Genomic DNA, 14152 nt, shown 5'->3' on the forward strand with positions numbered 1-14152 from the left:
TTCCCCCCTCTTCTATTTTTTCCCCCCTCTCTTTTTGTGCTGGGGTGGAGGGGTGAGGGCTGCCTGGAGGATTTCTTAGTGGTTGGGAAGCTTCACATTTTTCAGTAAGCATTATTGGGTAACAATTGGTGCAAACATTATGGAGGGGGAAAGGCACATAAATCACGAAATAAAAAAATAGTTTCTGCACATTTTCAAAAAACACGTTGTGCTCTCTGAGGTCCTTTTCATTTTAACCAAATCAGGGGGAACTTGTCCTCACAGCGGCAAGGCAGATGGAACAATAAATCACAGGAACCATTGACTGCCTGCAGTGTACTCTCCGCAGCTGTCACTTTTTTGTCTCTTTGGTTTTAGCTGACATGGTTTGAGGTCCACTGTGAACCAATCTGGACTTTTTTTTTACCGTCATATCCATCAAAACGACCAGTAGCCATCAACCTACTGCAGCGATCGATTCGTTTGCTTATTCTCACGCATAAGCCAATACTCAGCTCACTAGGTGAGGCTTGGGAGAAGCACCTCATTTTAGCTTTTTTTTTTTTCCCCCCTCTTTCTTTCTTTTCTTCTTTTTCCTTTTTTTTTTTTTCTCCCTTTCGCCTCCAGCTACAGCTGTGATTTTCTGAGCAGTCTTGGCTAACGTTATTAAAGTTGCATCATGATAGATATAGAAGGGAGCGGGAAACAGCTTCCACCCGCACCAACAGCAAAACCCGGCAACAACCACGGGGTTTTGCTGTTGTTGTCAGTGTTGCTTTTCAGGTGTAGCGAGACGCTTGCTAAGCTCGGAGTTTCCAACTCACTGCTTATTTTGCAAAGTAAACAAGCAAATGTTATGTGCATAACCTTAGCTGTCTCTGCAAAGGTCAGCGCCTGCCTGCCGATTTCCTCCGCTGCCTTTTGGTGGCACTCTGATGCCAGCGATTCCTCCCGCCGTGTTTGGGAAACAAGACGTCCTTTCTTAACAAAAGACTCAATCTACAAAAGGCTGCAAAACAAAAAAAAAAAAAAAAAAAATTGATTAAATTTGGACCGGAGTAGGAAAGTTTAGCTGGGTGGGGGAAATCGCCCGGTAAGCGCTGAACAGGCGCTGGTCCGGACCCTGGGCTGAGGGGTCGCTCAGGACCTTGTGGGATGCTGCAAAAACAGGGGGGCCCATCCACCATCCTACAATATCCGTGGCCATACAGAGGTGGGATTGGAGGTCGCATTCAGGGGGCTCAGTGTCTTTTCCAAGTGTCTTTTCCATTTTAACAAAGTGTCCGACCTGCCGTCTGTTGCTGAAATGAGCAGACTGAACTTCAGGACACAGTCTGGCTTTTTGTGGGATAAATAGCAGCAAGGAGATACATGGATAGTACAGTCAGGCATAGTAATGTTCTTTTTTAAATGTCAAATATACCTGCTTACTTTAAAAGCCTCCAGTTAGGTCAAGTTAAATTTATTATATACATTTTTTTTTATAGCTGAACTCCATGATTTTGACTTGAGGTGACAGCTGAAAAGCACCAGAAACCCTTGGAATTTCAGATCTATGTATTACTATAAAGGAAGAAAATAAAGTTCCGCTAAGAGAAGGCAGGGAATTGCATTTACCAAATATACATAGTTTTAAAAACACAACCCCTGAAACATTTACCTTAAAAAAAGTCAAGAGAGCAGAAGTTTTCTTTTGTATCTATAGAGCAAACATCCCTGGGATTTGTAATAAAAACCCAGTTATGAGATCCGGGGTCCCTCCTGTTAACAAGGATCTCTTAGCAGATATTGAAATATTGCCATGTTGGAGAGAAGTTATTTAAGGACCCTCCAGGAGCTGATGCGAAGGCAGATTCTGCTGAGAGTGTTTTCCTCTCTGTAAAGATTGGAAGGGAGCGTGTCCTGAACATATTCCACTTTAGAGAGATGCAACAAATAACGAGCTGCAGTCAAAGCCGGCCCCACTTCATGATGAATTTCAAGGAGTGTGACCAATAATCCTTCTACTTATCTTAAAAATCCTATGGAAGTAGTAAACCAGTTCCACAGAACTGAGAGCAAAGTGCGGAGGGAAAATAAACCAGAAACATCACAAAACAAGCCATCTGTCTGTGAGCAACCCAAGAACCCTGAGTCCACCCAAGTAGTTACTGCATGTTTTTCTGTACTGCTAATGGATTGCATATTGTTGAAAATATGAATTACAGAATAAATCAGAGCAGAGTGGAAATTATGGGTTGGATTCTATTCTTTGCCACAGTGAAATTACCAGGCTGATTCTGTTTGCTGCTATTGGGGTGCACATCAGATTAATTATTCAATGTAAATGACTGCAGATTGGCAGTCTGAGCTCTCTCCACATTTACCAACAGCCAGAGGAGCGAGGCTGGGAGTTGATGAGGGTCAGACCAGTTTAGGCTGTGGATTTTCACAAACCTTTACTTACTACCCTTAATTCTGCAAGACACACACGCACGTCTTAAATATACCTTTAAAAATGTCTCATGCTGGGGACATGCCAAACATCTCTTGCTCCCTTTAGGGGAGACATGAAGAGTTACAAACCGTGAGCCCTGTGCCAGAGCTGCTGCCTAGAAAAAAGCCTGAAGTGACTCAGAGTTTTGGCTGAGGATGGAGAGCAGGATAAGAGGGCCTTGCTTATAGCAATTACGCAGAAATAAGGAATTTCACTCTGATTACCCTACCAGCATAATCTATATATATCTAATATCAGATAACATCACCCTGCCTGTGAAAGGAAGGCCACTAATTCCGCAGTATTCTTATTTTCAAATGAATTCCAACGCCGAGAGCAGGGAGCAGCTTTGTTAAAAGGGACTGACATTAATATGCCTAATGGGGACTTTTCTCCTGTTCCTACCTAACGGGCTTTAACACAATTCCACACTTCAACCAGGAAGCAGTTCTGCATATTTTCTAATTAGCTGTGGTAGACATTTAATACAAAGAAGGAGAGGAAAAAAAGGAAAAAAAAAGGATAAATAAGCTGTGTGAACACGAAACTTTGTCCAGAACACGGCGGGTTTAACCCCAAAAAGCCACGTGAGGTGGCTGCTGAGTGAGGTTTAATTGGAGCCCCCAGCTGCCCCCCTGGAATGCCCAGCACAGGCAGAGTCCTGGCAGGACCGAGCCGCAGGCGCTGCCGAGCGGGTGCCGCCGCCGCCGCTGTTGTTATTTTCCAAGAGGAAATATTTCGGGTCTGCCCTAACATTAGTGCAACATATCACTGCGGCTGCATTCCCTGCTGACTGCAGGCTGTTTGATGAGTAATTAGGAGACCTTCTCTTTAGTTTGTTTGACATATTTTACAAAACACGCGGATCTGTTAAAAATTTGCTTGTTCATTTAAAAGGCAGAGTTCCTAAATGGAGCAGAGTGTTTGCTAAATAGATATAATTTTAGGATGTGGGTTTGTTTTTGTTTGTTTTTTTTTTTTTTTCTGTTGCAACTTCAAACACAATAGGCTCTTTTTGACTTAGAAAGGATTTTTTTTTTGTTTCTGTGGAGAAGTAATTATTGTTTGTGCATCTGTGTAGCTTCACTCAGAGCTCATACAGAGAGTATCTCTGTAATACTTAGAGATAAACATATCTAGACATACAGATCTCCATGTGTGTACTTAAGTTTGTTTATATTTTACACCCACACGTCAAAACTGGTATCATTAAGTACTTACTGGAAAGCAATAAACACAGCTCTCTTTGCTCTGCCCTGATCAAGGGTGAGCACTTTTTCCTTCATTTCTCATTAAAATATCTTTAGCATAGAAACCTCTGAGAAAATATTAAATATTCTTAGATATTCCAGCACTCATCTACTAAATACAATTTGAAAATCATCTGCTGCTTCAAATTGTATGATTTCAGCTGCTAATTTAGCTTCCCTAAGTATGGCAGGGTTGTGTAATTAAAAAGTTCATTTTTTATTGATTTGAAAGCATTTGGAGTTTTTTAAAATATAAATATGATTTTCTTAATTTAAATTGTACAGAGAAGTGACACCTCTCAGCACCCTTAATTATATAATTAGATAATGTTGCTTCTTGCAGTGTTCCAGCAAATTACAAATGAAAAATTAGACATTCAAAAATAGAAATATAACTGCTCTCTATCTAATGTCAAAAAGGAAAGAAACCCTCTGGTATTTAAAGCCAAGCAATCCTACTGACCAAAGGTTAAAGCTGTCCCCAAAAAAGCAATGCTGGAATAAGACTATGCTGGCCGAGATTAAAATCCTTTAGTGCTGCAAAATGTGAGCGCAGGGATGATTTAAAAGCCCTGTACTTTTCTAGTCAACTCCACTTATTGCTCCAGGCTGAGCATTTTGTTTTTCTTTTTTATTTTCTCCTCCTTTCTTTTATTATTTTTTTTTCTTTTCCATTGAACACTCCATTGCTTATTTAGGGGAAGCATCTCATTCATCTGTGCCTGCTTCTCGCCGAGACTTTTTCCTGCTGGAGAATTACTGCCTGGCACATCAATAGGCTGCAAATTATATAAGGGCTGTGTTTAACTTGCAGCTGGATTGCCATTGTCGGGAGGGTCCGTGTCTTTTAGCTAAACTGCCTTTTTCTGCAGGAATTTCAGATGTCTGTAATTGCTGCTCCTTTCAGCACAGCTTAAGGTATCAATATCAACTCGATTTGAATATCATAAGTGGGAAGTTGCTCTAAGCAAAACAAAAACATGTCAGTTGCCCAGGTGACATTTTGTAGCAAACAAGGAAATCACAACTCCAGGAAGTGTTGTATTTTATGCCAACAACAATATGACAGTTTTCTCTGTAAAGAAAACATGACACTTTTCCAAATATCAGAGGATGCCTCCGCTGCTCAAGGGATTCCTGTACTGTCACTGAAATGGAAGGTCACAGGCTGGTTTCATGATTTCTATAGTTTCAAAATGTTGTGGTGGAGCGTTTGCACGCTAAATGCTGTAGGCTAAGGGAAATCTTTCCCTTCATCTCTGAAAGAAGTGACAGGAAGAAAAAGGTCCTACTTTGACAGCAGTAACCTCTAGGTCTAGAGGTTCTGCCCCAAGCAACTCTGAAGTAAAATTACCTATGTTAATGTGTTGTCCTCGCTGTCATGAAGCCACACGTGTGCAAACCGTGGCCCAAGGGGAGAGTGTGCAGCCAGGGGCTGTGTGGGACCTCTGGAAAATCCTCCCGTCCCGTCCCTACCCGGCCCTGGATGGAATAAAGACCGGAAAGTTTCTGCAAATTATTTCTTTTAAGAGGTGGAGTTTCCACTTCGACTTCAAGACCTACTTGCTATGTGGGTACCTGATTCTTGGAGTTTAAATAAACTGACTTTTGCTTTAGGCTGGGGGAAAAATGTTTTAACTTCAAGGCTATGGACAGGATCAAAACACATTTGTTTCCAGCCTTCCTCCTTTTTTTTTTATTCTTCCCTCTCCTCCTTAAAAAAACACACCTTAGTCTATAGATTATATACTTCCTGCTGCCCTTTTTATAAGCAATAAGAATTTAATAACTGAAGGCAACTCTATAGTAATATTTATATGGGTCAAGTGGCTTAAAAGTATGCAATAAATGTAAAGTTATGAACCACATTGCCCCTTTTTAAATAATGCAGCTAGCACCAAGATATTATGTTTCATATTCTGGAAAAAGGTGTTTTAGCCGAGGCTTTAGGAGTACACCAGACATGAAAAGTTATACTGATCCCATAATAAAGTCACTGCCTGCTTAATATGGTGTGTTATGTAGAGCTCCAGATCTTAATAGCAGACCACAGCAAGAACGTCCCAGATGATATCAACAAAACCTTCGCTTTCTCATTAGCAATCAGCAAATTCTCCTGGTGGCTGCTGGTTTCAAATAAGGGCAAGTGCCTCAATGCCGAGAGGGAAGCCCAGTAGGATAATAGAAATAATGCAGTCTAATCAGCGGCGAGCACACGAGATCTCCCTGCCAGGGCAGGCACTGCTGGGCTGGGTGACTCCTCTTCTGCAGCTTTTAACAGCCCTCCCAGTCCTGAGGAGCAGGATCCATGGGATGGAGGGAAAGGCAGCTGGAAAATCCTCCTCGTGCATCCCCACCATCACCTCTCTGTCGCTGTTCACAGATAAGAGGGGTTTGAGGATGTTTGTGTAAAATTAAACATTCAAAATCCCCTTGCAGTCTCTGTGAATACCTAAAGAAAAGCTGCACTGGTTTCTGTGTATATAAAACACATCTACGTTTGCATGAAGAGAAGGGGCACAAATTGTTTTTATTTGCCCTCACAAAACCATCGACTTCTTTGATAAATCAGATCAACTCTTTCTCATCACAGCCCAGATGACCACTCCTTCCTCAGCCAGCACACTGCTGATATCGGCACCAGAGCTGCTACCTGCACTGGTATTTTTAGTCCTTATTGCTCTTGGATTTAAGCAGACTTTGTATTTGGACACACACTTGCAGCAGGGCATTATTAAGCGTGGGGACAACCATTGCTGTTGGCCATTCTGATGAAAATGTGAAGGACACGCCATCCTCCTGCTCCTGCAGCCTAAATAATCCATGGCTGTGCTTGGGGAAATGAAGAACAGTTTTAGTTTTTGCACTGATTTTCTAATTGTAAGGGCTTTTTCCCCTCACATTTTCCCTTGTGGTATTCACGTGCTCTTAGAATATCCTGATTTCTATTGAAGAGCGATTTTTGCGCTCTTGTTCAGTCCTAGTTAAAAATTAAGCCTGAAAATGTAGCTGGTGCCATGCAAGGAAATGCAAGTCTAAGCTGCAGCAGTGTAAACAAAAAAGTGTTTTAAGAGGTGCTTAGCTGTGTTTTGAACCCTGATTAAGCCTAAGGTTACTCAGTGTTTATATGTGCATTCGCAGTGCACTGGGAAAATTCAGCATTTAATGGTTCCTGTGCTGATCTTTTGTTAGAGCCCTGGGCTGTGGTGCCCGAGAGCAGTGATTACTGGCCAGATTAAAAACCACAAACTCTTTCTAATTCCGAGTTTTGTCCAACTTTATTCCTGCTGATGTGAAGCAGGGCTCTGTATATCTCTTAGGGTTTGGGATTTTAAAAACTGCCACCACAAGTCAGTCCCCTGAGCTTTATTTAGCTGATTTAGCGGGGCAAGGTAGTGTTGTTTTGGACACATCAAATGGAATAGTTTCTATCTATGGGTCTCGTTATTGTTCTCAGGTCTGATTTTTTTTTTTTTTTTGTTTAATAGCCATGAGATGGTAAATGGACAAGGAGGGTACCCCTAAAGGGCAAAGGGCTCCAAAAAATGGGTTATAACTTAGGGAGATGAGGCAACAGCATAAAGCTGCATTTCCAACTTCTCTGCACTATTTTGAATTCTGTGAATGACCTTGCTGAGTACTTCATTCTCCTAAAATAACGAGCAGGTCAATACCAGTCCTGCTTGTGTGATAAAACACAGTAATTGCTGACCAGGACATGTCCACAAAGAGCCAGGAGAGCTGATCTGGGGAGCGAGGACATTTCCACCAGCAGGGTCAGGAGATCCTGACAGTTCAGGACAGTCCATGGCAGGGAAAGACAAGACATGTCGAGGCAGACTGAAAAAACAAACTGATGGATGAGGGTGACGTGACCAAAGGGAAAAATGTGTTGGCAAATAAATGCATATTTACTGAAAGAAAACCTCTTGTTTTTGAGAAGTGAGAGGTGAAATTGAGACTACTGATGGTAAATTGCACAATTATGGTGCTCAAGTGAGAGGGAAAAAGGAGCTCTGGGAGAAAATAGGCCCTGCAAGCACCAGCTACCAGCACCTCCACGGAGGTTAGAAATTTGGAGAAGGTTTCTGATATCAAAGCAACGAGGCTGTGGAGCAGACTTCATATGTGGGTAACGATGTGAAAAACCACTAACGGCCCCTAAAGCAGAGCCTGGTGACAGAGGATTAGAGGACACCTTGTCTGCACTGGAAAGGACCTGGGTGGGAAGACCCAAAGAGCCCCATTCAGTCCACCTTAATGGAAACACCCTGGAAACTGGAAATACTGAGGCATTCCTAGATCAGACTGTCTAAATTTCCATTTTTTGTTGTTTTTATTCCACGGCTTTAATCCATGCAGATTCCAGGGATAGGGAACACTTGGCCTCAGCCACTCTGCGGTGTGGGAGGGCACCTTGCAAGATGTGCTGCAGTAACACAGGCAGTGTTTGAGCTTCTATTTTACCTGAAAAAAGAGGATTTGGAGTGATTTGAACAATGCTGGTGTGCCACAGAAGAGTTCAGAGATTGAGGAGCTCAAGGTGAGGCAAGAGGAGGATGTGCTCTGCTCAGGTAGAGCAGATACAAAGGGCCCAGAGATGATGCCACCTCTCTGTGTCTTACTCTACAGGAACAAGAGACAGATTAAAAACAGAAAAGAAGCATAAAAAGAAAGACAACAAAGTAGAGGAAGGGGAATATTAAGCTATTAGGCACCAATTCTTCCCTGTGATCCTGGTCGAGGAGTTGTGGCTGCCCCTGGATCCCTGGCAGTGCCCAAGGCCAGGCTGGACACTGGGACTTGGAGCAGCCTGGGACAGTGGGAGGTGTCCCTGCCTTGGCAGGGGTGGAATGGGGTGAGCTTTAAGTTCCCTTCCAACCCAGACCAGTAACTTTTGCCAAAGCTTTCAAGGCTGATATCAAAGTTGCCTTCCTCCAGCCTGGGGTCGCGCTGGAATGGCACTGGCGTGCACTGTGCCTGGGGAGTGTCACTTACATCGTGGTTTTCATTGCATCCCACATGTGGGAATGCCAGCCTTGGAGTCCTGGAAACCTTGTGTGTGTGCAGCTTCTCTGCTCGCCTGACAAGGGATCATTAGGAACTCGCTGATGTCTCTCTCTGTTTGTTCTACTTCACGAGACACTTCCCCAACTAATTTAGAGCAAAGCTTGGTGTTTACTTGGCTTCACAAAATGACACTCTTTTCCCCCCAAGATTGCTGCATAGTCTTGGCAAAGAATATTTACATAAACAGGCTTCAACTTCATCAAGAACAGGTCGGGAAAGGAGGGCAAATCCGAGTGGAAGGGAAATAAAGCAGTGCATGAGGCAGAGCAGTTGATCTCTCATTTAGGGCTGCAAAAGAAGAACTTGGAACACTTGTAGGGCTGGTGCACCCCTGTTGAGAGAGTCACACAGCTACCTGAGACCCCTAAAACTCCTGGAAATACGGAGAAAGAGCTGTGGGAATGGTGGAAGGGCTCAGCCCTACTGCAGGGCTGGCAGGGGCAGCACGAGGCAGCAGATCACCCACAGCTTTGTGCTGCCCCGGCACACTGGAAGCCTTTGAAGCCTAGAAATGATGAAATTTGAATTGCTAGCAACCTCTCAGGGTCCTGAGGATAAAACCTCTAGGACAACTTTCCCCTGGAAGGAAGGGCGAGGGTGACAGCACTGCTGATGTCCCAACATGAGCGTGGCCATCATCCCCACAACTTCACTCCCCAACTTTTTCCAGCTTGAGGGAAAGGTGGTTCCTCAGTGCCCGTTCCAGGAGCCGAGGGGTGTCTTGTGTGGACAGAAAGAAAAGGAATTAGTTGATGGGAAGCGGATGGCTCCGGTATGTAAATAAAAGCCACTCGCATCCTCATTATGGGGGCTCTTTTGAATAAATGTTAGCCTTTAAGTGCCAGCTGTCACTCTATGCATGGCCTCCCTTCTTACAACTAACCTCTCTGTCACCTCGCCTTGTCTCCCTAACTTGTCCTATTATGCAGTACCAAGCTGAGTCATTGTTTCAAGCAGGAGGTGACATGTTAATAGCTTAATAATAGTATAATCTCACAAATAATAATATGCTGTCACACTGTCTGAAGCACAATGTTTACAGGAGAAGTGGTAATGTATGATGACAGTAATTTGAATAAAAATGAATTTACTGCTCTTGTCTCATTTGCAGTAAATTTTCGCATCTTTCATGCACAACTGGTGCTCCATGACCTCTTTCATTATTGTGTTCTCAGTGGCTGCTGCCTGCTTTAAAGTGAAAGGCAGGCAAATGAAACAGAAACCTGCAGCTTAATAAGCAGACTCCAGAAAAGAGTTTCTGGAAATCTCACTTTGTTTGTTTGTGGAGCCGAGGCGGTGTTGGCCAGGCTGTTTAATTAATGCAGGCTGGAGGTGCTGATTGAAGAGCAGGCACGAGCTGATACGATTCTGGATTGGCAATTTACAAAATAATCATAATGAAATTGTGGCAGAGGGGGAAAAGAGCTCGGAATGCAGAGAGGATTGCTGGGATTGGAATTCAAGTTTGTGCAGTTTAAGGAAAAACTGTTTTAAATGCTCTGGGTGGTTGATGTGGGGAAAAGCAATCCTTGAGTTAATTATAAATGAGTGGTGGTGTGATAGTGGACTGGTAAAACTTAAAAATTATCCCTGAATACATAAAATATTTGGTTCTGGGTGGTTTCTGCCTCGCCCTGTGCTGTATCATAAAATTCTGCCATTTCCATGTCTGGTACAGACCAGGACTCCCAGTATTATCCTGACAAATAAATAGGGAATGTACTCTGTATCAAAACTGCCTTTGGAAAGTCTAAATTCCTAGGACAGTTCTACTTCTCTGAAAGAAAAAAGAACTTATTATGTGATGTGGTTCATTTGATGAAAAAGAAGAAAGTTTACAACTCACAACTGATATGCCTGGACTAAATTTAGTTTGATGGAATGAGGACAACTAATTGAAACTTGCTGGGACTCAAAACACTGCACAGGACAGATTCTCCCTAAAACTGCTGGGTTTTATCTAAGTTTAAGTGGATGTATAGAATTAAAAAATGTGGTTTGCATGACCTGGTTCCTAGGTTGACATAATTAAGACCCCAGTTTACCTCTCTGCATTTATATATACAAATGTGGTTATGTACTTTTTTCATTACTCGTGCTTGTACCTAATAAATAAAATATTTTCCTCCAAACTGAAAGTTTAGCTGTGTTAGGTTTTTTTCTTTTTGGCAATAGCACTGCTGCTTCTTTTTTGATCCCTGTGAAGAAACTGAGAGCTGAGCTGGAGATCAGCCCCACTGATAGCTGGGAAAATCCAACAGGAAATGGACACACTTGGTGATGGATTATCATAAGACAGAGTTTGTTGTATTTTTGAATCTGAGTTTTTAAGAGGGACAAAAATTCGTCTTCTGTATCCCAGCTTTGCACACTGGTGCTAAAGGCTGAAAATTATGAAAATAATACATTGTTTTAAGTAAATCAAAACTGCTCCCAAATCTAACCCCATGGCAGGGGATTGGAATTGGATGGCCTTCAAGGTCCCTTCCAACCCAAAAATCCATGAAGAGAGTGCAGCTTCTGGGTTTCATAACCACCTTGCAAGGATGAGATTGTTTTTGAACTGAATTTTCCATTTTTTTTTCACATGAAAAGTGCAAGAGCTTCACTGGGATTCTTAGAGTTGCAAGGGCTGAATGACCCCCTCCAGGTAACTGCATTAAAATAAATTGTTTCGATGAAAAGACTTTTCTGTTGTAAAATATTTTCTGCTTAAAAATAATTCCTGTTTTCCCAGCGTAATTTTAACAATTTTCTTCATTTTGGAAATCCCTGTACTGTGCACCAAAAATCAAGACACTTGTGACATTACACAGCTAAATAATGATTAATGGAGATTATGTGCAAAAAGGTAGAAAAGAACAGAGCAACAAAGCCTCTCTTTGGCTGATGGAGTTTATTTCATGTATATAAAAGGTCTCTTTCCCCTGAATCACTGATGTTCAAGGGGATAATGACACTTCTATGTAGTGCTTGAAACTCAAAGATCCTTTTTGTTGCCACCTTTAAATTATTTAAATGTAGGCGAATCTGATTAAAGCTATTAATTAGATGTATTTAAGATTGGCAAATATGTCACTGTCCTGAACAGCCAATGTCATCCACTGATACGTGTCCGTTATTTGCTAAATTGCAAGAAAGTTTCTTGCAATTTTTTTGTCTCGGGGACAAAAAAACAAACAAACAAACAAAAAAAAACCCCCAAAAAAACCAAAAAATGTTGTGTTTGTGGAAATAAATAGTGGGTGGACCTGATTTTCATGGCATGAAAGTCAAGTGGAGTTTTTAATTGACTCCAACAGGCGCTGGATCAGGCCGGTGGGGTGTTTGGTGCTCAGTTACAAGTTAGTGCTCTCTCTAATCACCTTGTTCTCTAAAGGAAATAGATACTAAACAGGAACCATCTGGTAATACATTCTGTACCTCTTAATTACAATGTTTTGAGTGGCACCTAAATAAATTTCATTTACAAGCACATGACTGCTTGTCAAAAGCTCTGTTGATAATTTTATTATTGTAGTTTACCTTCTCGCTTAATGACCCCGGCCCAGTAAAGTCAGGAATATTCAGCTCCATAAGAAAAAAAAATAAAAAATATTGTCTTGAAAATAGAAAGACACAAACTCCATCTCTCATGGTGTGTTTCTGATTATTTTTAAATTTTTGGAATACGCGTGACATGGGGGTGGATCTGAAATCAAAAATTACCAAAATTCTGATTTCTTGGTAGAGAGGAGAAGCTGAGGCAGCTCTGCAGAGAGCCTGGGATGGTTGTAAAGCACTCATGTTATTTTATGATCTCTATGTTCCTGTGTAGATGTACTGTAGCATTTAGACAATTTTCTCTTTGTTAGCTGCAGGAAAAGATCAATATTATAAAGAAGTTGAGTGACTCTGTGAATTACTCTCCTGCGTTTTCACCCTGGGAAGTGGGGATTTAAATCCTGTCTCTGGTTTGGAGGCTGAACCACAAACCCAGCTCCAAGACCACTTTGGAGCCACCCCTAAATTTGAAGGTTTCCAGTTTGGGGTTGCTGCTAGAGCTGAAAATGGGTTTTTTGATGTCTTAGTAATCGCTGGTGGAAATTAATCTGTATTGAAAAATCAACATATAATGTGGTGGGATGATTAGCAGCCTCTTTGGAGAAAAACCCGGGGCAGCACTGGGATGGAGCAATACCCATGGAAGGTGCCACCTCGGTGCTTGCTCTGCCCTGGCACCATGGATTTCACAGAAGGGTTTTTTGGGTTGCAGGCAAAGATTTTGTCATGCCACAGCATCTGATAGTGGCACATCCTCTCACCAGGGATAGGCAGCTTCCTGCACAGCAAATCCTCATCTGTCTACATTGAATAATTGTTGGAGACAAAATAAATTACAAATAATGTGCAGCTTTTGCTAAGTTTCACTGGGAAACTGCTAATTCAGCTTTGTGTTCAAAAGTCTTTTTAAAATAGCAAGTTGGAGGAGACAAAAATCCTAGGAGGAAAGGCACAAGGGAGGTTTCTGGGAAAACAGAAGGAATGTGGCACCTGGAGGGGTTTTGTCCAGTTCTTTGGGATGAGCTACCCATGGGAAAACATAGAGGCATAAAAAATAAAATAACCTTATTTCTAAATTCATGGCAAATTAAAAAAGGAATCCTACTGCTCTCAGCAGGGTCCTTTATTCCTTTTTAGTTGCAGTTGATGGTTTTTCTCTTCTTAAAATAAATTTGTCTCCAGGTCTCAATCTTGATGTGGGAACTTTAGGAAACAGATAAGCTTTCAAATATTTTTTTAATCAATGCTTTGGCAAAGTGGAGTTGAAATAACATTTAAATTCAGAGAGATGCTTCTGAAATAGAGAGGATGATCATCGCCAGGTGGGTTTGTAAGTCGGTTTGAGGCAACTGAGCTGCCTGAGCAGGAGAGGGAATTCACCGTACACAGCAAACTGTTATCCCTTACAATATAATATCTGGATTTGAAGCTGATATTTAAAGAGGGCACTTGCTTTACTTATGAGATTAAAGGCAAATGCTCTCTTTTAAAAATGAAGTCATGCTGTGTTTTGCACCTTTTGACACTTATTAACTCAGGTCATTAAAAAGAGGCTAATTAAAAAAGAATGTAAAACAAAAGAGTCATTTGTCTATCGCCGAGCTCGGTTCTTCATGTGCGCTGGCTGGAGGCACTCTCCATTTAAACCTTGGGTACAGAAAGCGCTGGGAGCCACTGGGGCATGCTTGGAGCTTGTCATGGCTTTTGGCGAGCCTGTGGTCCGGCTCATTATGCACCTCATAAAGAAGAGAAGTCATTGTCATCAAAATTAGCTGAAGCTGGAATTTACATTCATGGAAATTTTGGTTTCGCCGCTGTCCTCCGGGGCTGGACA

The sequence above is a fragment of the Lonchura striata genome, chromosome 7, assembly GCF_046129695.1.
Source record: "Lonchura striata isolate bLonStr1 chromosome 7, bLonStr1.mat, whole genome shotgun sequence".
Taxonomy (NCBI): domain Eukaryota; kingdom Metazoa; phylum Chordata; class Aves; order Passeriformes; family Estrildidae; genus Lonchura; species Lonchura striata.